The 18,565-nt window shown below is 41.2% G+C and overlaps 1 protein-coding gene across 1 annotated transcript in view; it reads right to left on the reverse strand.

Moving 5' to 3' along the window:
• The window catches only part of B4GALT5 (beta-1,4-galactosyltransferase 5), a 79,746-nt gene that overhangs the window by 41,431 nt on the left and 19,750 nt on the right, over positions 1-18,565 (reverse strand). The gene's annotated exons all lie outside the window — the stretch shown is intronic.

Below are 18,565 nucleotides of genomic sequence, written 5' to 3' on the forward strand. Positions count from 1 at the left end.
GGCCTGTGGTTTGGACACTTAGACATTGTGAACAGTTGCATTTCTGCCTGAACCACTTCCCTCATTAGCAGACTTGAAGAGACAAGCCCAGATACATAGCAGTACAGCTCAGGAAGTGGGAAGTTTCACCGAGTTTAAATCTTACCTCATTTATATGACTGTGCAAGTGTTGGCAGAAAACTGACCGACAGTAAATGGGTACAAGGGCACATACCTTCCTGGTAAAGACACAGGAAAAGAACTTCACCACACTACAAGAAAGATTAAACCCATTTGATGTTGTTCCAATGAAAGTGGTGTTTCAAAAATTCCAAAACACCAGAAGTATATTGTGGGAAGAGGAGAAATTCCTTTTCCTCAAGTACAAGTTGGGAATAATAATGAAATGGCTTTTTGTTCATGCAAGGTCATTGAATTGTATTGTTGTACACTGTTTCAAGTGTATCTTGGTGTAGAAAAGTGGAATTGAAATAAAACTAAATGTATAGTATTGAGGTTTTTATTGCACAACTAACTTGTGGCATGGTGTTGAGAACACCTGTCAATAAGTTTGTAGTCAGCATGCTTGCTGAATGGGTTTGTATTAATTGAGCAGAAGGGCTAGGAAAAATTCTTACAGCAAAATAACTTTTGCAGATTTGTAAGGTTGCACTAAAATTTTGTTTTGGGTACAGCAAGAATAAATACATGTTGAGATGTGCAAACCTTGACAGCAGCTCTAAAAACAGAAATTTCCTGGATCTTGAAGCTTTAAGAATTTTTAGGAATATGTGTGACTAATATTTTTCAGTTGCAGAAAATCATCTTTGTTTTGACTGCTGAGGCAGTTTTTTCCTCAATCCTGGATCATAGCCAAAATGTTATTGGCTGTTGAATGAGATTCTCCAGCTTCACTTATAGGTGTTTTAGAACTCATACTAGCTCTCCCAGGCAAAACTGACAAAGGCCAAAACTTTGTGTCATTTTTCCTCACACAAAGTATTTGCCCAATTTTTACTGATTCCCCCCCCCCTTTGCAGACTCTGCACCCCATCTTGTATCACTGGGAGGGTCCACCAGTCACAGCTGAGGCCTTTGGTTGCAGCCTCGAAACAGCCAAAGAAATTTCTCCTACACCCCTGCAATGAGGTAGGAGCCTATTATATTATAGGAGAACTATATTATAGTTCTCATGTGTATTATAAATAAGCTCAATAAAATTCATTCATATAAGTTCTGTCTCTAATGTCTTCATTAGAGGTCTGTGACTGACCCCTCACAGCAGAATGCAGCATACACCCTGTTGGCACAGCTGCATCAGCAATGGAAAGTTGGATAACATTTGTCCCCAAGTCTGAGTTTCTTCAAAACAGGCCACTCCACTGTGTCCTTTATAGCAACATACTCTCTCCTCAAGCAGGGATAGACTACCTCTGATCTCACAGTCCTCTATGACTTAACATTTGTTTGCACAAACCATCACTGCAACCGTCACTGCACCCAGGAAGAATTTCACTCCACTACTGGGGAAACTACACCCAAGGAGAATTTCACTCTACTGCTGCGAAAGCTCAGTGCCCACTGTCCCTAATTAAAAGAAGATCTTTCTGCAGGTACAGGAATTGTCTGTACAAACAAGGTAACCATGGAGAGCACAGCTATAGAGTATATTGGTATGCTCCTACTGCCCCCAATCATGACCTTCTCCATGGAGAGGACACACATGTAGCTCCTATTCTGACAAACCAATTTATAAACACTTTTGAGTTAGTAACATCAGGAGCCCTTGCTTCCCCATCCAATTGGAAGATTCAATGACATAAGAAGTTGAACTACATTTCCACAGACAAGGAAACCAGGTAAAATCCCTGGCCTACATACATTTATAAAGGTCAATGAGGCACAACTTATGGCCTGGCTGGTTTTATATAAATCCTACTTCTCCCAAATCAGAGCATTGCAATTAGAATATGCTTGTATATTCACAAGCAATTCTGCTGTGCTGAGGATTCATTGCAACCCTGGATAAAATGGCATCCATGTATTGATTATGTATTTGGCTTTTATTTATTTCAAATACACACATACACATCCTATCACATAAACAAAGTACACAACACACTTAAATTGCAAGACCAAATCTACTCCATTTCATCTCAAGAACTCAGTTTGGGAAGTACTGTACTTTCCTAAACGAGGTTGGCAACCTTCAGGCTCAAAAGACTATGTTATAACCAGGTGCTGTAGGCACTGGTTGGCAACCTTCAGTCTCGAAAGACTATGGTACGTATAAGCCTACAGCACCCAGTATTCCCAGGCGGTCTTCCATCCAAGTACTAACCAGGCCTGACCCTGCTTAGCTTTTCCTAAGCTAAAGGTTAGTGTTATATGAGTAAGTTAATTATACCTATATAAGGTTAGGTTATATGGTTATAACATAGTCTTTTGGTTCGGTTCATAACAGAACTGAAGCATCTGCATTAAATTTTACATGCAAATAACTACAACAAACATTTAGAGCTAAAAAATTCTTATATAATCAGGATCGTCATTCTACAAGGCCTTGAGAAACAAGACTAGGAAAGTTCTCAAAACTAACATTCATTTGCCACTGAAAATCAGTACACATTAAAAAATTTGATTAACATTCAAGAGTAGGACTTGCTGTGTTGCTCAGTCATTATAATGACAACACTTGCTGTGACACCTGCTCAGTCTAAGAAAGATGGCTTCCACAACATATTTAGCATTCTTGTCTTCACTGCTAAACTCCCTTGCCAGTTTGAGCTTTTGCCTCAAAGTTCACACTTTAATTTGTCTTTGAGTGTGCTTTTACACCATTCTACTCACTCAGAGCCTTCTTAATTGGTTTGGACTCCTTTGCTTTCTCAAGAAATTACCATTTACATTCAGCAGTCTCCTTAGTGGCCAGGTGTACCTCAGTCAGGTTTCATGCTGATTATAATGCTGCTTTCTGAATGCTTAACCCATTTCTGCCCAGTCCACATTTGATCCCCGTTGCATATATGCAACATGGGGCAGAAAAGGCTTTAAACAAAGCACTCCAGACCATGAATAGGGTTAGAATACAATAGCCATTAAAAGCAGGTAAAATCCAGGGACTTCACAGTTTTGTGGACATCCTCTGCCAATACAAATCTTACCCTTCTGCTTGAGTGGAAAAGCAGACAATACATTTAGTGAAGGGGGATGATGACATGAATACATTGGATCCAGATGTTAAGCAAACCAGAGGGGCAAAGAGGAGAAGAGAAACACAGACTATACAAAGAGTAAGAACAGCAACTAGACCATTACACCTTCTTTCTTACTCTCCAAATCCTTTTTCAAACTGATTGGGACTCAACCTGGGAGGTTTCTTAAAGCTCTTTCTAGAGCAGGGGTGTCCAAAGGTTTTGGCAGGAGGGCCACATCAGCTCTCTGACACCATGTTGGGGGCCGTGGAAAAAGAATTAATTTACATTTAAAATTTGAATAAATTTACATAAGTTTACATAGATGAATATATTAAAGATGAACCTATATGAATGAAGGTCTTTCGATAGCTCAAGGCCTATAAAAGGCCTTGCACAAAGCAAGGCTGGCCTTTGCTGCCACTACTGCATCACAGGCATGAAAAAGCAAGCAGTGGAGGTAGCCCTCATCCCACAACTCAGGTGAGAGGTCAAACAGTCGTCCTCATCCTGAGAACAGTTGTATTGGGCCAGCATGGGCTCCAGCAAGTCTCCAGAGGACCAGAGGCTCATTGGAGACTGGGGGCTCCCTGAGGGCCACATTGAGAGGCCTTGAGGGCTGCAAGTGGCCCCAGGGCCAGGGTTTGGGCAACCCTGTTCTAGAGCAATGTCTCCCAGACAGTGGAGTTGGGACATGATTGTTGGTGAGTCATGACAAGCTGATAGCCTACAAGTAAAATGTACTGTGCCCTATGGAAAGTGAAACTGAGCTGCACATGTGCATTTACTCATGAGCAGGCAAGCATGCCTCCATCCATTTCGAAGTGCAGGCAGAGAAGAACGCAACACCACCAGAATGGTCCTGATCCCGTGAACACAGGCATCAAACACATTTGAGAAGGAAGTCCCCCTCCTGTAAGCTGATAGTCTATAAGGAAAATGAATTTGGAAAGCAAAACAAAGGCAAATGTAGGTGCTTACCCATGAGTAGGCAAACATGCCATGACTCCTACCGAACGCCAGGTGAAGGGGAATACAAGACCACTAAAAGGGTCCAAATCTAATGAATGAAGAGCTCAAACGCTTCTGCAAGCCCCCTCACTATAATAAAAAAGATGTAACAGGGCCTTGAGCAGCTGGTAAGGTGAATTTTTTTTTAAGTCATGTAAAGTTAGGTGGGTTCTGATGGAGTGTCATTTTAAAAAGCTGATCCCAGTGCTTTTAAAAAGTGGGAACCACTCTTCTCGAGCTTTTGATTCTTCCTGTTGGCTGAGGCCATCTTTGGCCACCTGCCAATTTCCCCGAACAAAATTCCATCTTGCCCACTCCCTTAGAATTCTTAGGGCCAGTTTATACAATCAGTGGAAACAAGTGGTGAAAGTTCTGACTGGACTGTGCCACTTCCCGTTATGAATGAAGCTTGCATAATTGAATATTTACTTCTGAATCATTTTTCTTATGAAACTTGGTTGTAAAATAGTTTTATGAATCCTTTTAATTAACCTTTCATAAAATAGAGAACTTTAGAATTCACACCACCACTTCTAATTTTTGTAAAATGCCTTTAATTTCTTTGGTTTTTTGTTAATGCAGCCAAGACTCAAATGTTTCTACCAACAGCTGCAGTAACGTAATCTGCATTGCCCATTCCAGGTATGATCTATATTGGAAAGAACTGAGTCACTGATTTTGCCAATTCTGTAGTCTTCTAAAGTAACTATTATGTAGAGATCAAAGTCTTAATTTTGTAGAATGTAAAATCTGAGAAAACATGCCCACACACTTTTCTGAAATCCAATCTAGGGAAAAACATGACATCCATCATGCCAAGCCTCTTGCAAGTAGCACAAATTTAAAAGTTAGACAAGGTCACTTCAAAGCAAAAGCCTCTTAGTGATACAATTGTTCTGACAAGTTGCGGTATTCCCCAAAATCCATTTTACAAGTTTGCCCTTCTGGAATAGAACAGAAATCATAGTGCACATCGCATTATGAAAGAAAGGGTAAAAATACCAATTCATTCCACTCATAGAAAGTATTAGCTGCAATAAGTTAAAGAAAAACAACTGGCACAACTCACACTCAGTATTTCTATACGCCTGGAAGTCACCACTTGGATTAGTCACATACTATATTTAACAAGCGGGTGTTTAATTTGAACTGGCTCATATGAAATGGTAGTTAGTCCTGGTAGCAATCTTGAAAACTACAGGTCCCTTAATCCAGAAGTACTTTGATTTGAACCAACTGAACCTCGTGAAGTAATTCAGCTTAATTACAAAGTACTTCGCCTGAACTGAATTTCAGCTGGGCTGTATTCACTGCTCATTTTACATTACAGCAAAGCTCCAAAGTAGTACTTTAGGCATGGGTTGGACCCTGCTACTTGAATAGCAGACCTCCAGAACACCAACTGCTAACTTCCTGTAGTCTGAGAAAGAAGGACAAAGCCTCTTTTGGGAGCACCCATAGCTAGTCTTGCAACTTTTTGACTCCTACCTATTACAACTAAAATCATATGAGAATTTTAAAAAAAATCAGTCAAGTCACAGAGTACCTTGAAGAGTAGACAGGGCAAGTCATTCTTCTGGAGGGAACAGTCACATGCTTCAGGTAATGAGCAAGTACAGTTGGCCTGCACATTATGTGCAAAAGACCTGCACGCGGCCTTTACAGGCCTTGGAAAGGCTCCTGGACACCACCAGAAAACATAATCGGTGGTGAAAGGGAGATCAGGTCCAGTTTCCACTGCAGGTTCGGAACCTGTGGTTAGTTAAAACCCTGGATTCCAAACACGTGGTTGTGGGGTCTGGACCTCTACTGCAAAATAGGGTGTTTTGTTTTACTACCCTTTGTACTTCAGTGGGACTGAAATCTTTCAGAAAAAAATAAACTGTAATCAGCTGTAAACGATAATGTTGCATTCAAGGAACAATGAGGGGTAGCCCAGCAAATCAAGATAAGTGTTTTCTTATGGTCATATCTATGCTTCTTTTGTGTTCTTGAGGTCCTAGAACATTCCCAGATCATTTGTCTTGACATTTAAGAGCAGCACAGGTTCCTTACAGCTAAACTGAACAGTTGCTGGGCTTCCCCCTCCCCCCAAGCAGGGAGGCTGTTTTCTAGGCTTCCATTTCCCCCTTCAGATAATGGCAGGTGATAGAAAGACCACAAAGTAAGTTGCCAATTGACCTGCAAAGAGCTCAGCTCATGCAGTTTGCTATACTTCTAAAGTCTGTTGGTCTTATTCTTTCATTAAGCTAATAGTCCTATTCTCCCATCATGGTGTAAGTGCAACATTTTGTTGCATTTGTTCAGATATCCCTTCCAAAAGTATTCAGTGAAATCTCTCATAGTTTAAGCCCCTGATACAGATATCAAAAGAAAACCATGCTATGTTATTTTGATCCCTGTATCGGTAATGGCTTAAGTCTGAGGTATTCAATCTGTGCGTCCTGCCTCCCTGGTGAGGCGTGGCTAGCCTGGGGGGGTGTCAACAGGCATCTCGAGGAGAGAGGCTGGGCTGCTCTGCTGCACATGCTGCCTGCTGACTTGCTGCTTTTCTGCAGCTGTGAACGAGGTGGGTGGGGTAGCATGAGGCTGGGAGGGCATGTGAAACATGGTGGGGGAGGTGGGAGAGAAGGCTGGCTGGGCAGGTAGAGGTGCTGCATCTCATGGAGTTCTTTCCATGTGCAACCTCGCCCCAAGGACTACATTTCCCAGTGTGCCCCTCACCCTGGGCATCCTGGCATTGGTCAAGGCTGGAGGAGAGGAGAAGAGGCTTCAAACTGGGAGGGTAGAGTTTGCAGCTCAGCTAAGAAGGGAGCCAGCAACACAAGCAGCTCAGCTAAGGAGGGAGCCAGCCTGCTCTTAGTGGGGGGTGTCCAAATGCCCCAGCCTGCATCTCTGTCTTGCCTGGGGGGAACAGGGGTGGCATCTGCATGATGGGTGTATGTGTGGGAGCAGCCCCCATCTACTTTGGGGTGAGTTGTAATCTTGCTGTATGTGGCTGCACTCCTTTCCACACTTTCCTGGGAGTAAGCCCCATTGACTCAAATGGGTAGACCTTCATAGACCTTCTGAGTAGACCTTCATAAGCATGGGGTCTGTGTCAGCTTAACCCAGGATCTTCACCTTTTTCTTTTTCCTCCCCCTTCAAAAAAGAAAAAAGCCACTCTTGATGGCTTTGTCTCCAAAAACTGATTAAAAATAAAAATCCCCATTTTTTTCAGCCATCCCCTTTTTCCTCCTGCCTCCTTTTGGGGGGCGGGGTACTCTGTTGGCTGCTATTGTAAGACAAAAGGCACAATCCTAGCTAGGTCTACTCAGAAGTAAGTCATATTGTGTTCAATGGGACTTACTCCCAGGAAAGTGGGGTTAGGATTCCAGCCAAACAGTCTCTAGATCTCAGTTTGCAAGTAGCAGATGCACACAAAACAAAGTCTTCCCCTCCCCCAGCAAATTCATCTCTTCTTCCCCCCTCTTTCCAAAACCCTCCAGGTCTGCTGCTAGCAAACTCAGGGCACAGGCCTAACCAGGTCTACTCAGAAGTAATTCCTATTTTGTTCAATGGGGCTTACTCTCAGGTAAGTGTGGTTAGGATTGCAGCCTCAGAGTGCTGGCAGCTGTTTTTTTGTTTCTAGTGTATAATTATAACACCTTCATCCCCATTTTGGGGGTAACTGAGGTAAGGTGTTGTAATGGGGAGCCGTGGCCAATGGCTACAAGGATCGGGGGGGCGTGAGCCAGAAAAGTTCAAGAACCACAGGCTTAAGTATTTGAAAACTATCCTCATGAAAAATTTCAAGAAAACCCCACACTAATGCCCTTCTTTCCCCTTTGTCAAAACACAGCCATACCCACCACCGTAACTATCTAAAGCTGCTATTTTTGAACAGTGAGAAGTGTTGTTTCATTTCAAAATAAGGCAGCAAGCCTATCTTTACAGAGCATAAGCTACCTAAATCCTGTTAGTGCCCTGCTAAGTCTCTGAGAACATTAACTATGTATTGAGGTACCAAAGGAGAAAGTGTGGAATAGATGAACAAGTGTTCCAAATGATTGAAAGTATTCAAAATAACTGCTATAAATTGAATGAATATTGAGTTGATGCCTTGGCTTTGTGGTTTATCTTCTATCATTTATAGTTGTACATTTAATGTACAAATTATATTAGTCACCACCAAAGAGGTGCCGTATATCAAGTAAAGGAACATCCAAAGGAGAGATTTCATTTATGGTCATGAACATAAATATGAAAGAAGCTTCTTTAGCCAAGGTTTTAGGTGTCTAACCATGTGATTGCCAGGTCACAATTGCAGCTGCTCTGAGCTGCCCACTAGGCTGGAAAAGTAGGGTCAAAATATCATATACAATAAATATCATTTAATATATAAATATACATAAAATAAAATCATTTGTGAGCAACAAGGAAAGCCTCCAGTATACTTCACCACAGGAAAAACAATTTTTAACAGCTATTGGCAACAGTGGATGGTAGAGTGCACCAGTCTTTCCTCTAAGTTGGATATTTTCAACCTTTTTCATCTCACTGACAACGGGCAAAAATTGTCAAGGCACAATATCAGTTATTTCAGTGCATTACATATGTAGTAGAATAAGAAAAATAAAAAACAAACTGGCCTGGAGTGAAAGTCTGGCTAGGTCATTAAAATTCTTTGTCTGCCAGCCCTAAGTATTTGGATATGTGAAAGAGAGAAAAGTGTTACAAAAGAGAGTCTTTTCTTTTTTTGTATGGAAGGCATCATTGTAGGAAGACATTTTTCATCGTGTTCCCCTTGCCCTGCTCTACTGCCTTCAACAGCAACCTCAGATGCAGAAATCAAGTGAAAAGATTACAGGACACCCAACAACAGCTAGTGTGATGAGCTCCCTTCCACATCTCTCTCCCTACCTTTCCTTACTGAACTCCTTGATCCCACCCTTTGCCTTTCAGTTCCTTCAACCTCTACCTGCTGCTTGCCTTGGCTCTTTCTCCTTACTAAGTTTCACTGTTTCCTACTATAACTCTATAGTTCTGTCCCCCAATCTATTATCTTCACCTTTTAGGATGTCTCTTCCATCTTCCAGAAGACTTTTCTGGGTTCTGTGCCTTTGTTTCTAGGGCAAACATCTGTAGTAAGAATCATCTGTCCCTCTGCTTTCTTCTGCCTGTTCCTTTGAGCAACTTTTTTTCCACTGCTGTGCTCCAAACTCCCATGGCACACCTGCAGACCATCAAAATAGCTGCTCTGAGCTGTGCAGCTGGACTTGGAGCTCCAAGCCACTCCTGTCAAGGGGCTTAGCATTCATCAGTAGCAGCATAAATACTGGTAGAATGGAAGTAGAACAATGCAGGTAGGAGCAGAAAAATCTTACTAGTGCTCTTCCAGTCGTTTATGATAAGCCATAAGGAAACCATAAACATGATAGTAACTCAAAATCAGTTTTCATATAACTGACATTTTAGTGCATCAGATAGTTGCTACTTCTCAACAGGAAGTTTCCTTGGCTAGATGACCAATTCATAGAGATGCAAGTAAGATAGAATTACAGTCAAAATCTTACTGAACACAATGGGTTTACTTTGAGTAAAACATTTTCAAACACCTCTACCAATTCAGCTTTTCCCTTTCCAAACAGTCATTTCAAACATTTCTGTTTCTTCTACCTTGCAGGATCACTGCTACTGTGTCAGCCAATGTAATCTCTACCACAATCGCCAAATTCACACAAGCATAACAGGCAAAAACCTAGTCAACTACTAGGTGGACTAGGTGGCAACAGCAGCAATCGGAGAGCAAGTAGTTCCATGTGTGCCCATGGGCAAAATGTTGGGAACTGTTGGTCTATCTTGACTTGCAGCAGCTGTCCAGAATTTCAGACAGGGATCTTTCCCCAGTCCTTCTTAGAGATGCCAAGGATTGAATCTGATACTTCCTAAATGCTACAGACATGTTCTTCCACTGAGTTATACAGTCCCGTCCCTGATATCAATTAAATGCTTCAAGCCATTTAGTCACTTTCAACAGTTAAGTGAGGTCTATAATCTCAGGTACCCTGAAAAAAATCGGACGCAGGAAAACAGTATGTGTGATTGTACAAGACAATTTTCCTGCAAAAGTTTCTTTAAGAAGCAGCCTACAGATATCCTTAGTTTTCCTCTTTAGTCACATACTATTTGAAATGACATGAGCTAGGGACATCTACTCTGAGCTTTGGGTAGAAGTCTATAATTATCAGCTGGCAAAACAATTTCAATTCTTTGTGGATCTGCAAGCCAGAGTATCTCTAAAAAAGATTTTCCTGCAGAGTAAATGTGCCTAAATAAGTGACAGACTTCAGCATTGCAGGGGGATTTCACTGCTTTCTGCTGTTTTGAAGATTGCTACTATAAGAATCTTCTCTGACTCAGCAGCTGAAGGGGATGCTGTAAAGGGAGCACCATTAAAAAAAAGCAATGCATTATTAATGTGGAAGCTGGCAGTGAGCCACCAGTTGGAAAAACACTGAGGGAAAACAGGATGGTAGACAGCAAGACAGGCCTTTGCCCATTTAAGGATTTCACACCATTCTATTTACATTTCAGATTTGGATTAAGGCTACACTTCACTTTTCTCTCTTCAGCCTTGGCTGAAAGGGGAGGGGGAGGAAGGAAGAAACTTAAAAGGTAAACAGCACTTGAAACTCAGCACTTTAAAATTGGCTTGGTCTTAGAGTTTCTATCCGCATGCTTTAAAATTACACATGACCAGCACCTTTGTTAAGATTGCTCAGTGGTGCATGCAGCCTGATCTCCCTGAAGCATTTAACTGAGCTTCTTTCCTTGGCTGAACAGCAGTAGTAAATGCATCATTTCCCATTCTATCTATTCTATATCTTGCTGCTTTAGGATTTTTTTGCCCTTGCATGCACTGTGTTCATGTGCTGTTAATTGTTTAGTTTTAAGTGGGGGCTTTTCAACTATAGCTGGGGGCAATACAATTTTATTTCTGTTACACTAATCTACCTAACATCTGCCTTCAACTCTGAACTTCCTCACTCCTCTCCAAATTCCACTTGACAAACCACATTACATTTTTAGTTGAAGGAAGAATTAAAGCATGCTGGAGTTAGTTTTATCTCCAGCATCAATGTGCATATTATGAAATGAAGATGGTTTGAGGCTATATCTATATTTGGCATTTAAATTGTTTATTAAGCGACTGCCAGCAATAAAAAGTTGTTTTAACAGCTTCATTTGGTGCTCAAGCGCTGTCTTACACAATTTTAACAAGCTAATTCAACTAGCATCCTACTAATTTTGACTATGGGTACAATCTTTAAACTCTCCCATGCAGTGGGAGAGGTAAATAAGCTGCATCCCTCCCCTTGCCCTCATTTACTTATATATACACGCACACACCCACAACCCCCACCCCCACCCAGTATGTAAGAACTGGGTCCTACATACACAGACACTTATGTGCAGGCCCTGCTTTGTATTACAGGTTATTAATTCAATTTGAAATACTGTATAGGTCAGCAATTTTCAACATTTTTCATTTTGGGGCACACTGAGAAGACACTAAATTTGTTAAGTCACACCACACTGCCGGTAGGGGGCTCACATCCCCAATGACCCTATTAAAGTATGACCTTCCCCCAGATTCCCATGTCATGCCTGCAGGCCATTTTCAGAACACCAGTGTCTTGGCACACTGGCTGAAAATTGCTGGCATAGGCGAAGGTCCACTTTTGTACCAGTTGCAGTCCAAGGTCAACTTTGATGACCAAAGTTACATAGTCAGGTGAAAGTCTGTAGACTTCCTTGGGTTATTCCCCCTCTCAAGTCAATTTTTATTCCTGATTTTTAACCAGATCCATTTCAACTGTTATAAAAAAATGAAAAATATATAGCAATAAATAAGATTGCAACATTCATCATGACTTTTCTCCTTGCACTAAAGGTTCTGGGGATAAACTTTTAAATAAAAGTAGCCTGCCATTACTTGTGGTAACCACCAACCTTCCCAAAAACCTCTGGTAAGGTCATAAGTGGTATTCCATTCAAACGGGGTTGATGTTCCAAAGACCTGCATAATGAGATCACCTTTGCTCAACATAGAGAGCCGGGGGAGTTTTCATGCCATATCAGTCCTCCACCTACTTAGATCCCATCAGCACTTTCTCCAAATAGGTAGTTAACATGTGTTCAATATTTCTTTGCAGTTATGTAGCCTGAAAACTTTCAAATTAAACAATGAAGGTTCAGGGATTCTATAAGTTATATTCCACATTTTTCTTTCATATTCTGCTGCATACCACAAATGCAAGAGATTGGAAAGAGAAGGCATACTTTCTGGCCAATGCAGTGATGCAAGATTCATGGCTTACTATTTCCCTTCATGAACATGAAAATAGAGTTATAAATATAAATATAAAAATGTCACACACACAAAGAAAAGCCTCCAGTTCCCAACTGAAAAGGACATATATTATTTTACAGCTTACTGCATCTGCAGTATCTACATGCTCCAAAAGTATCTGTTGGAGGTGTGTTGAACATGGGAGCCTTTAAACCCATTTCTGCCCAGCCCACAGGTGTACACATTTGATCTCTGATGAGTACTGCAGATACTCACCTATAAGTCAACCCCACAGATAAGTCAAAGGCAGGATTTTGAGCCAACAATCATGGAATTTTCTATGACCCTCGGATAAGTCGGGGGTTAAACTTAAAGGGGTGTCTGACTATAGTTTTGTCTGATTTTACCCCAGGCCAGATCCTGAAAAATAACCTACGACTAAACTAATTGTTACCTAAGAACTGTAGCCTCTAATTTATTAAAAACATAGTAAAAGATACATTTTTATTCTTTTTAAATTCTGGTCTTCACCACCTTTTGTAAACATTATTAGAGTAAGTGCACTGTAAACTACATACTAGTAAATCAGTGGTTCCCAACCTGGTATTCATGTACTCCCAGGGACACTCAAGAGGACCTTTAGGGTACTTGAAAAAGAATGGAATAATGGTAGAAAAAGGCAGGTCATGCTCCAGAATGCCTTGCAAGGACCAGCAAGGCAGGAAGGGAGGTAGCTAGTTGGCTTTGAAAGCCCCACCAACAGCTAGTTTTTGGTAATCAATTCATCTATGAACCAGTGATTGAAAACCAGCACAGTAAAAAAGCTGAAACATAATATGGAAAGTGATCAATCACCAAGAATTTCACAGCACACTTCTGGTGCAAAACAGTGCAAAGGCAGAGTCTTCTGTTCCTCAAACAGATAAAAAGAGAAAACACTGTGATGAATACATGAAGTCTGGGCTTTCATAGAAAGGAGATGAGGGCTTGTATTATTACAAACATTTTGCTAATATGAAGGGTACAATTTATTATTGCCAAGGGATATGCAAATGAAAAAGGTTGGCAACCACTGCAGGAGAACCATGAATCAAATCTACCTTCAAGGTGTCTGGTGTGTTAAGCCAGAAGCTCTACATACAACATACCCATAACACATAACAGAGTGTACAATTCAATTCACAGCAGAGAGATGCAGCTGCATATATTTGCAATCCTTTTTACTCAGAAGCAGACCCACTGCTTTCCATGGGTGTTCTTAAATAATGCTGCATTGAATTGTAGCCTGGGAATTGTTGCTTCAAATGGAAAGGGGATCCCATCCTGGTTTTGAAAAAAAAAAAGACCTCTGCCAAATGCAAAAAGCCTTTGCAAAAGGGAATCGGGTTGCAGCAGCAAAAGGGAACGGAGGGGAATAAAAGGTTAACTTTGGCTGAAACGTCCCAGGAAAGTGACTATAGCAACTAATCAGCTGCCTGCCTGGAGAAAGAACCTGTTCAGAGTTGAAAGGCTCTGCCCTCTGATTGACCCGGAGATAAGGCAAAGTGAGAATTGGAGCTTGATTACTTGGCAAAAATTTCACCTACTATACTTGAGTATCTACAGCATATGCAACATTTATTTTTCACATTTTTATACTGCCCTTCCTCCAAAGAGCTCAGGGTGGTATACACAGCTGCTCCCCTCCTTTTGTCCTCACAACAACCCTGTGAGTTAGGTGAGACTGAGAGAAAGTGACTGGTCCAAGGTCACCCAGGAAGCATCATGGCTGAGGGGGGATTTGAATCTGGATCTTCCAGGTCTAAGTCCACCTCCCAAACCACTACATCACCCTGGATCAGAAATGGTTTAATTGCTCTTGGAGTATGCCAGTAAAGATGATCATGCTTGTATTTCTCCTGAGATACCTCTGCTGGGAAGATTAAACCCAAATAGAAAAGTGTTATACAATTACAACAGTAACTGCAGTTCTCAAGTACAACCATTTTGAGTAATGCTACATAGTGGGTTCCTTAACCTGAGATTCAAGGCACATTACAAAGCAATATTGATCACATTTGGTTGCACTTAGACAGAATTCTCTCAAACTGAGTATCCTGGTGATAAAACAGAGTGGAAAGGAGCTTTCCTCTCATACCTACACCCTACAACCTTGCAAATAAAGTACACAAAAGCAATTAAGTGGTGAAAATTGTTAATAGCCCACTTGCCCCAACATATCCTGGGACAGGGCCTTCACTGTTCTCATACTGAAATTGTGAACTTCTTCCCCTCTGAGATCCACCTGGCTGCTTCCAGTGCATCCTTCCATATCATCACTAAAAGAACCATTTTCCATTGGGCCCCAGTTTAATATAGGAGGGTTTCTGCTGTTATTTTTTGTTTAATCTGGCTGCTGGAGTTTATTTACTGTTGGATTTTAGTTATACTGTGATAATTTTTATTGATTTTACAATAATTATCTCTTTTGTGTAACTACCCTCTTACACAAAAATTTGACAAGATAGATGATATGAAAAGATTTTCATAATATTATTCAACTAAATATTCATGTTAGTTACTTACTAAAAGAAAGAAGAAACACCATTTCAACAAAACTGCTCTGACTGGTTGCAATTATTGGACATTACCACTTGTTCTGTTGCCTGTGGTGATTTACAAGTCTGAAACAACAAGCTCAGGCAGTTTTAGCATTCTGTTTACATACCAAAGGGAATTTTTAATGCCAGAGGGGGAAATGTGGTACAATGTACATATATACCATGTACTTTTTTAGCTTCCCCTTTGACCCTTAATTTCTCCAATTTGATACTAACAAATATGGTTCAAGCATTACCCGATTTAGTATAGAAAGACACTAGATATTACATTAGACATAGGGTTATGGCGCAAACAACCATCCTTTATCTCCATAAAATTTAGTTTTAGAAGATCTGCAGCGTGATATAGCAAACTTTGTATTTCCCAACCCTGCAAGTATAGTCAGTAGTGTCAAGAAAGGAAAGTCACAATGTGATGGCACATTTTACACACACACACGCACGCACGCACGCACAAAAGAGAGAGAGTGCACAATAGATTCAACAGCAGCTGCTGGCTCATCTGTCCATACCTTAGCCATTAGTCACCTGAATTCCCTGTGATCCCTACAGACGTCATATATTTGCTTACCGTCTGACTAACTTTCTATTTCATCCTCACTCAATCCTGAATGGCAAGCAAGCAAAATGTAATTAGAGAACTAGCAGGCACAGTGTCCAAGCCAATCAATACTTGGCAACCAACAGCTAGTGCTTCAGGACTTCAAGGCCTCTGACCAAACACAATGAGTAGTAAATGAAAACTGAGATGAGTAGTCACTCCAATCTGACACATACCAGACCAAATCACCAATTTGATAACTGAACATACATAAGAAACCAACATGCACATCCTATTGTACAAAAGAGTTACCAATGCCTTTGCACAATACCATTATACCAGAACTTTTCAGATTGGAGCATCATGACGCACCAGCCTGGGGGCCCTGGCCTATTTCCCCTTAAGGGGTGGGAGCAGCCCGGAGACAGGGAGGAGGCAGTGGTGCGATCCCCAGGATCGCACTGCTCAGGGGGGCTGCAGAGGTTTGGGTGCACTTACCGGAGCCTCCTGCAGCCTCCCAGGGGTGCAGGGAGCACTGTGCAGCTGTCCACAGGGCTCTCTGAAGCTTCACAAGTGAAGGTGGAGTGATTGTGCTCTGCTTCTGCTAAACCAGAAGTGGAGTGCGATCCCTCCACTTTCACTTGTGAAGCATCAGGCAGCCCTGTGGAACGTGCTGCTGCCTTCCCCCACCCCAGTTGCCTTCTCCTGCCCCCGCAAGAACTTACAAACTCCTTGGGAGTTTGAAAACTGCAGCATTACACCTTTAGCTACATACAGGCTACAGAGGAGGAATATTTGGAAAGTATGACTTTTTCTGCCTCAGTAGCACACCAACTACAAAAGCCATAGCTATTGAACAGCTCCCTCAAACACAGCCTTAGGGGAACAGAAATCTACAACCAAACATTCTGCAACACAGGCTGCAAGACTTAAGCAGACAGAAAGTTAAGCATAAACAATATATCTCTTCCCCTGCATGCAGTGCAGGAGGAGGGACTAGGGCAGCTTTTGTTAGGGAACCCTCAAATTGCAGTGAACATATGGTTGTGAATCCAACATGGAATTACACTCACAGGTGCATTTTGCATGTTTGCTCTGGGCTTCAATTTATCATGCTACCATCATATAATTTGTCTCTATCTGCCAAGTCTAAAGTCCCAAGCATCACCCTAGTTACCTGAAAGTTACTTTTTCCTTACCAGCTCCCACTGTACAGGGATGTTTAAATGTATAATGTGAGTGGGAGCAAACTGACCAGGATACTGAAAGACCTACAGGGTCACTGCTCACATGTGCAAGAGCCACTCACAGAAAAGCATCTCCAGTGTAACTAGATTTATACTGAAAGAGCCCCTAGGATTTATACAAAAAAGCCGTAAGTAATGTCTCACTGCCAGTTGACTACATATACACTATATACAGACTGCTCCTGGAGTTGGAGGTATAATTTATCTTTCACCTGAGGCAAGTGAGCAATTTCTCTTGTGCAAGCAGGAAAGTGGTAGCACCTCGTGCGTAACAATTCTAGTACAGGAATGTTCGAGGGCGCCCCTTCCAGCAAGACCAGTGAAGCACTGTCCCCACTTATATACCATCATTCTTGATTAGTCAATGTCAAGACAAAACATGCTGCTATACAGGAGCTAGTGTTCATTTCAAGCAAGAAAAAGCAGAAGTCTGTTTCTTCTAACTCTTCAAAACCATGAAAAGGTAAGAGCCACAAGAATCCCTGCTATTTCTTTGCCACTGCTAGCTTCTGAACATGAAAGCTCTCAAACTATCATTGCTAAGACTAACTGAAAAATCCACTCCCCATGAGATTAACCTCCTCTTAACAGGCACAGACAAAAAATTGAATGGAAAGCCAGAGTCACTCATTAGAATCTTTAAAAAAGCAAAACACAGGAAGGACTATGGAAATTCCAACATAAATTCTGCTCATCTTCATATGATGAGACGTCTCACAAAGGCCAACAAAAAAGTAAATTAGAATCTTTCAGCAAAAGGAAGGAAAATCTCCAAAGAAGGGCAAATAATTTTGCAACTAACTTTTACAGATGTTATTGTAACAGGGAGCACCACTAAACTACCTGCATTCTACCAGCCACATGACTGCCCTTAGACTACAGCATAATATTGACCACATAGGTTCACCAAGACTATCCATATGTACTGGATAGGCCACGAAGGAAGATTAGCTTTCATTTTTAATTATCTCAGCATGTTATTTTGTATACATCCCTACTCCAAGATTTTTTAAAGATGTACATATAATAATTAAGTCTTCAAAAGCCCTAGAGCACTGGTGAGTTGTGGGTATTGCAACAGCAATTCAAAAAAGGATGTTGAGCTGAAAAAGTTATCAGGGGGCTGGAACACATTCTCTGTGAGGAAAGTTAAAAAATTAGGGGCTTTTTAGTATAGAAAAAAGGTGATGGGGTATGCAACCTTCAAGTTCACAGGAAGCAAGCCTATGAATACCAGCTGCAGGGAAGCAACTCTGGAAGAAGAGTTGGTCCTCACCTCTTATTTGTGGACTTCCTCGAGGCATCAAACTGGCAAATGTGCAAACAGTGGTGGATTCTATGGGCCTCTGGCCAGATCCAGCACAGCCTTTCTCCTGTTCTTATGACCTACACACCATTTGACCCTTGAATAAGGCAGCATTAACAGCATTTTCTTTGAAGTTTTTTTTTTGTTAAACAGAGACAAACAGGGTATACAAAAGGTATACAAAATATACTTGAAAATTAAGAGTAGATCTGATTAGATCTACTTGGTTAGAATTAAAGGTGGGCACATAAATACAAAAAAGTAAATTAATAGTTTTGATGAATTCATAAACCTCGCTAATCTCTGTTAAACTTTTAGAAGGAAATTAAACTTGTCAAATACAGTTTTTCT

The sequence above is a fragment of the Tiliqua scincoides genome, chromosome 4 (assembly GCF_035046505.1).
Source record: "Tiliqua scincoides isolate rTilSci1 chromosome 4, rTilSci1.hap2, whole genome shotgun sequence".
NCBI classification, from domain to species: domain Eukaryota; kingdom Metazoa; phylum Chordata; class Lepidosauria; order Squamata; family Scincidae; genus Tiliqua; species Tiliqua scincoides.